At 48.6% G+C, this 7,353-nt stretch overlaps 1 protein-coding gene across 2 annotated transcripts in view; it reads left to right on the forward strand.

Moving 5' to 3' along the window:
• The window catches only part of LOC102091862 (cytochrome P450 2W1-like), a 47,651-nt gene extending 42,403 nt beyond the window's left edge, over positions 1-5,248 (forward strand). For both annotated transcript variants that reach the window (XM_065031526.1, XM_065031527.1), the window contains exons 12-13: positions 64-617; positions 1,775-5,248. The gene's annotated coding sequence lies outside the window, so the exon portion shown is untranslated. The remainder of the gene's footprint in view (positions 1-63; positions 618-1,774) is intronic.
• Positions 5,249-7,353: the final 2,105 nt, after the last annotated feature.

The raw sequence follows: 7,353 nt of genomic DNA on the forward strand, positions 1-7,353 counted from the left end.
TGAGGTGTTTGTTTTCCAGTGAGAATCTGTGTTATGGGCATGTTGTGGTCTCTGTGATTTCAGGGGCAGAATTAAGGGACAGGACCCGCGCTGGATCGCTGTCATGGTGCCAGGTCACAGGACTCCGCTGGACCACTGGTGATGCAATGGAGGAAGCAGGATGCAGGTGGGAAAGGCCACGACAATGCTTGGCCGCAGGGGCAGCTGGCAAGGAAGTCCTTAGGGAAGACAAGGCTGAGCAAGGAGGTGCTGGAATGGTGGTGGAATGGTGTGCTAATTCAGGACTGCAGATGGGAGTAGGTCCACCTACAGGTAACGGCTCTGCTTCTCTTTGCTTTCTTGCCACTTCAATAAAATCACATCCTTGAGCAATGCAGTGTTTTCATTGCTGACACTGTTATTGATCTTTGTTCCCAAAATGCCCCTGAAACCACTTCAGCTGCTATTTTGCAGGTTGCTGTCCACAGAATGGATGTCCATCTGTGTCTCTGTGTTCGGTGACGACTCCTTCCCGGCTGTCCTGTCTGTCCGTGAGCAGATGCATGCAATCTTCTAAGAGAAACCATCCCCTCCAGGCAGCACTCCTGCCTAGATTGGGAAAGAGATCCTGGATCTGTGTAAGCTGGGAGGAGCCGGATGGGGCTCTGCAGAGGGGGGCGGCTGCCGGGCAGCTGTTTTGGGGTGCCAGGCAGAGCAGCCGGCAGCAGCGCTGGCGCTCGGGGTGCAGGCAGCGATGCCGGGGCAGGGTCCTGCAAGAGCCCGCGTGCCCGGGCGGCCGCTCCCAGGAGCCACCTGCACCTTCTGCGTCCTTGGGGGGCGACAACAAGGCAGAAGCGATCGTGAACAGGAGGCCACGGTTTTAAATGGTGGCTCTGGAGGGAAGAAGCCGATTTGATGCTCTATCACATATTCTCAGTTGGGGATATTTTGCTCCCCAGTGGCAGATTCTGTCAGATTACTGGGCCGTGCTGCTGTTCAACCCTTTAGAAACCTTTAGTTTTAATAATACTTCTGCTAGAATCCTCCAAGGCTCCTGGGTGCAGGCTCCACTGATGGAAAAATTATGATTATTTATTAATAATAATAAAAGCGCATTAGCTGAAGGCAAGGGGAATCAATAAACTCTAACTAGATTGACATGAGAAAGGTGCCTGCATGTCTGCCTGTTCCCCAAGGCTTGTTATCAGCAGTGGAGTTTTGCACAAGGGGGAATTACTGCGTGCAGAAGAGGACTAGGCAGGGTGGGCAAAGAAAGGAGGGAAATGGATGGTGATGTCTGTCTCAAAATTTGCTGCACAACTCTGAAGGTCTTGGCTGTGCCCTTTTCTCTCAGAATTTCCAAGAATATCCTGTTCTGCCAGACTCTCCTCTGAGTAAATGGCGTGACCATTGGGACTCTTGAGACAGAGATACAGTGAGAGCGAGGAGAAAACCCTACGTGGGCACAGCTGGGTACCGATGGAGGGGATTTACCGTTTATGTTTACAGCCACCGCTGCTCTGTTAGAGCACAGCTGGCTACTGCCACAGGCAGCACGGGCACCTTCTCAAGGGCTTGCAGACTGTCTGAGGCTTCAGCTTGTACCTGCTGATAATATAAGAGTGAAACCCTTTCTCGAGCAGTGAGCACATGGACTTGCAGCCTCCTGGAGTGATGCATTCAGGATGGGAAATGATGGATGTCTTCTCCAGTGGGAGGGAATCATTGTGGTTTTAAAGTAAAACTAACATCGTGTCCTCAACTCCATTTCTTCCTCCCATACCTTCGCTTCCAGCACACAATCCTGGACGCAGCGCGAGGTGCCAGCTTGCAGGTGATACATCCCACACAGGACTGGAGAGAAAACCTTGGTCCCTGCTCAAGTGTCTTTGTCTTTCTACCAGCCCAAGCCTGAACCGATACCATCTTCAGGTAAGCAGATTTTGTGAGTGTGGCTCAGGGAAATAATCATTTCCGCCTCGAAAATGAGCCTGTACATTAAACAGCCACAGTCATCTAACTCCTATGTGCTCCTCTGGAGAAGGACATAGAATCTTCTAATGGGACACAGGTTAATAGCGCTACAGTAACAGTAGGATAATGCAGAGAAAGAGCTGTTATAAGGCCATAATTCAGTCAATGAGCCCTGATAACATAATAAACCATGAGAGTGAACACCAAGTGAGTGTGCGCCTTGCGAGGCTCTGCAACTGATTTACAACCTCGAGAGATGCCTATCAGCCCGTGCATTGTTATCAGGGACATATAAAGCATGAGCACACCCTATTAAACATTAACATTTTTAAAGACTCAGATGTGTTAAAACACAGGCTGCTCCTTGCTAATGGATTTTGCTCACCTTGACAAAATAAATCAAAAGCTTTTTGACTTTGACCTCTTTTCATTTTTCATAATTATTGCATTGCTGTATTGGATTACACCCATTTCTTCCCATCCTGCAAATCAGTATTTCTGCAGGATCACTACAGGGTACTCATCAGTATTTCAAGTGTTCTCAGTGCTCATTTTGATACAAATAACTTGTACTGAATCTCTTCTCGTTTATCTTTCATATCAGTGTGTGCCGCACATCTACTTTGGAAAGAAAAAGTCCTAAAAATAGTTTTAAAAATCATTATTTTACTGCAAATTTTCACTAAAAGATTCTTTCTTCTTCCCATATTCTGAGCTGGAGGATGGTGTGTGATGGGTCCAGCCACTGCAAGAAGAAAATCAAAAAGCTGACAGTATTTCCCACTCCCGTTCAACATTTACCCCTTTAGCAGCAAACCGTTCTCAGAACTTTGTTGCTTTTAAAACCCTTGTTCTTGGATAGAATAGATGTCCTTCCTTTGTGAGTCTCACTCAGTGACCCAATACATGGGAGATCCTGGGATTTGGTGCTGGTTTTGTACTTTATAATATACATATCTATAAGAATATTTGCAAAAAATTCCACCGTGACTATAGGCAGAAGCACCATTTCCAGACCCCCACTTGGGCCAACAGGCCAAGGCAGCCTGACCGGGGAAGGCCGTGCTGAGGAGGTCACGTTATGAAGAATCTCTTCTCAAAATACAGCTGAGCAGATCAAATGCCTCCACGTAGCTCCAAGGATCCTTCTGGGTCTCTCTCTTCAGTCTATCTCAACACAGTATTGCAAAAACTACAGTACTCCAAGGGCAATTTGGGGCATATCACGAAGGATAATTAGTTGGTAGGTACCTAGAGAGCCGGGGTCCCAGCGTCTTATTTTTGGTCCCCCCATCTGGATGCAGGTAGAGACGTGGATTTAGATGCACCACAACTGCAATGAGCAATGTAAGAAAAGAGCAGCGCTGCCATTTCTACCCCATTCCCCTCTAACCCGATGAGGCTTTGGCTTAGTCATAACAGCAAATGAGTTATCATTCTGTACATCTTTATAGAGCACATAAACATACTAAGGCCCTGACCTTACTGGCATGAAACTATGATTTCCCTGTAAGTGCAAAACAATAATCTTTCATTAATCATCCACAGCAGAAATCCCCGCTCCCCAGACTATTCTGGCAATATTCTGCATTTTTGCTTGTCTAGGAACCTGAATTAAAACGGAGAAAAATGGTTTACAAGAGCCTGTGGCGGTGATGTAGCAAGAGACCTTATGTAAGAGCTGGCCGGGCCAGGGTGAGGCGGAGGAATGAGGGATCCTGGAAGGATGTTTCTCTGAGGTGTGTTCTGCGCCTGGGCTGGGAACAGCCGTCTCAAGGGCACAAATTCCAGCGTCTGAATGTGCTTGGTCTTGTTCAGCTGATTAATTTCTGACATCCCAAGTCAAGCTACAAAATCCCCCCGGTACTTCACCCAAAGCCCTTCATGGCTTGTCAATAAAATATTTTCAAATGAAGTACCTGATCATTTGGATCTGTAGGCTCTTAAAAGATGCAGCATGGCGAGAGAGAGAAAATAATGGAAGTCCTGGGCTTGACCCTGCCCATAACAAGGAATAAAGGTTCTGCTCTTACACATTATTCAATATGGTGTTTCCAAAATAATGCAAAGTGTGCAAAGCCTCCTCCCTCTGAACATACATTTGCACAACTGACGGATAAGCACCAGCAGTGGAATAAGTTTTCGGTGTGATCTGACAACACTGTAAGAGAGCAAACATTTAAAAAATGTTACTTTAGTCCATGATTAATGACTCTTTAGTTTGTTATTAATGACTAACAGCTCTGATTCAAGCAAAGGATTTCTTTTTTAAATCTATCAAGGTGTGTCGCTTGGAAAGGGAAGATCTGAGATTTCCCCTAGGTTGGGGAGCCTTCTGATTTCTGGAAAGGGCTCAGGACTCCGAACAAAAGATACTGTAAAACACTGGATGCTTTACAGTTTATCTGATCTCTCTTGTACAATGGGCACCTTTTTACTGAAGCAGCGATTCCAGACTCCCCCGGTGCCGAGAAAGCCTCTCACTCCTTTGGAAGACAATACGTGAAAAGCATTTAATTCTGTTTGTGGCGCTGCTCTTTGTGGCGCTGCTTTTATTGAATTTGTTTGGAACTGGATGGCTTAATCTGCAAATGAGGTTTTCTTTTTCTTCACATAATTATCTAATGGGGGTTGCATTTGATCTCCTTGGGAAAAATACATACTAAACTACTAAAGCACGTGTGTTAGATCGTAAGACAAACTGTACCTTTAAAGGAAACTCTAGAAGATACTACTGACATTTGCAATGAAAAACATTAAGTAAGCATAACCAAGCACCTGCTACTATACCTGACTTGGGGTAATTACAAAATTCAAGGTTCCAAAGAATGGCACTAAGTTAATTAATAGGTAATCAAACATTTGGATATAATACAATACAGCAAGCTGACTTAGCCTTTGCATAACATTATCGCTGTCTGTTTGGGAATAATTCCACTGTGGAATCGCTACGTAGCTTTTTCCTTTGATTTCTCACTTCATCACACAGGAATCAGCAGGTCAAGCACTGTGCCAGAAACTCAGGAACGTAATTCAAGTCGTTTTCTAAAATGGAGTGCACAGTTGAACCTGCCCAGGTAACCCAAAGCTGCTTCTCTGCTGCTCCGTGCTCTGAGATCCAGGAGACAGTTTGCTGCGTGTATTTATGAAAGAGGAGCATCTCCCTTTTGCTGTTAAGTGAGATAACGAAGTCAAGTGGAAAAGTGCTATTTACCATATAATAAAAAACCCAGCTATTGTTCATAGCCCTGAAAACATAATAATAAATAAAACCTCGTATTTCAGGCTGTGTAAACCAGTTGCTTATGTAATAGGACATGGTGTAATTTTCCATTTACAATTTCAATACTGTAATAAGAAAGCAATCAAAGCATAAACAAAGCGCACTTTAAATAGGGCTGCAGGTAATATTTCCATAATGGCTGTCCTTAACAATTGCAGCTGTTGCTTTTTTTTTCCCCCAGCCTCAAATTCTTTCTACTTATCTCAGTCATTTAATTAAAAGAAAATCAACTTAAAAGAGATGAAAGACCATCTTAAACCAATTGCAGCTATGGGCAAAGAAGAAAAAAAGACTCCAACAGCGTAATCCACGGTTAACGCTCGGGTGGGTTAAATTAACGTCATTTCTCATCCTGGTTTCGGGCTGAGATCTGAGGCTCTGCAGAGAGTGTGCTGGAAACCTGTGAGGAGAAGGGGTTTTGCTTTGGTTGTCTGTCCTGAGGATCTGGACAGTGACCATGTCCCAGGCACCTGCCGGTGACCACGTGGCTTTATCGGCCTCTATAAGTTGGGGAACGAGCTGTTGGAGAGCAGTGCAGGAAAAGGGACCTGGGGGTCCTGGGGACAGCAGGGTGACCATGAGCCAGCACTGGGCCCTTGTGGCCAGGAAGCCAATGGTACCTGGGGTGGGTTAGAAGGGGGTGGTCAGTAGGTCAGAGAGGTTCTCCTGCCCCTCTGCTCTGCCCTGGGGAGACCACACCTGGAATCTTGTGTCCAGCTGTGGCCCCTCAGTTCCAGCAGGACAGGGAACTGCTGGAGAGAGTCCAGCGCAGCCACCAAGATGCTGCAGGGAGTGGAGCATCTCCCGTGTGAGGAAAGGCTGAGGGAGCTGGGGCTCTGGAGCTGGACAAGAGGAGACTGAGGGGGGACTCATTCATGGGGATCAATATGGAAAGGGTGAGTGTCAGGAGGATGGAGCCAGGCTCTTCTGGTGACAACCAGTGACAGGACATGGGGTAATGGGTACAAACTGGAACACAAGAGGTTCCACTTAAATCTGAGAAGAAACTTGTTTGGGGTGAGGGTGGCAGAGCCTGGCCCAGGCTGCCCAGGGGGTTGTGGAGTCTCCTTCTGTGCAGACATTCCAACCCGCCTGGACACCTTCCTGTGTAACCTCATCTGGGTGTTCCTGCTCCATGGGGGATTGCACTGGATGAGCTTGCCAGGGCCCTTCAACCCCTGACACTCTGGGATTCTGGGATTCTCCGTGCGGCACAGCAGGAAACCGCCTGCTCGCCTGTCACTTGCAGAAGGAGTAAAATAAACCAGAGCCGTCCATCAGGTGGGTGTTAACCCGCGAGGATTAACGAGGGATGAGCGACCACGTCGCTGCCGCCGCGGGCGGCTGATGGCAGAGTTCAGCGGAGCAGGGACGGCTCCTCCGAAATCCGCCTGGATTTCCAAGGGAAGCCGATACTTCCTGCAGGGGCGGCCCAGCCCTGCCTGCTGGTCCCCGGGGCGCTGGGTCACACTGACAGCCCCGAAAAATGTGGTTTTTAAGTCAAGACCCAGCGCTCGGCAGCGACGGGCGAGGACCTCGCTCTTCGTGCCGGAGGGGAAAGGGCAGCCTGGGCTGAGAGAGGCAGCAGAGACCCAGGTGAGGCTGCAGCTTGTATAAACTATTTGCTGACACCAGAGTTTTGCTCGTTTTCCCTTCATTTCCAAACGAACACACTTAAGTGGACAAACCGTTTCTCCCAGCCCCTCAGCGGGCAGCTCCCCGTGACCACTGCTCTCCTTCCCGTTTGGAGAGTCTGGGGGTGAATCAGGAAACCACGAGGGTTTTTATGAGAATAAGTCTCTTTATTTCGCACGGGTCGGTCGCACCCGGGGTGCGGGGGGAACGGCCCCGGGCCTGCTCGGGAGGGACCGACCGCGCCGCGCCCAACATGGCGGCCAGCGGCGGCGTCTCCATGGCAACCCGCGTCCTGCGGCAGTGACGTCAGTCGCTCCGCCCTGCGGCGTTGCCGCACCGATCCTGCTGTCCCCAGGGCGCCCAGGTCCCTTTCCCTGCAGCGCTCTCCAACAGCTCGTTCCCCAATTTATACCGGATCCCCCTCCGCTCCCGCGGCAGCGCTCGGCGCTCCGGTTGCCATGGCGATGCCGATGCCGTTGCCA

The sequence above is a fragment of the Columba livia genome, chromosome 15, assembly GCF_036013475.1.
Source record: "Columba livia isolate bColLiv1 breed racing homer chromosome 15, bColLiv1.pat.W.v2, whole genome shotgun sequence".
Lineage (NCBI taxonomy): Eukaryota > Metazoa > Chordata > Aves > Columbiformes > Columbidae > Columba > Columba livia.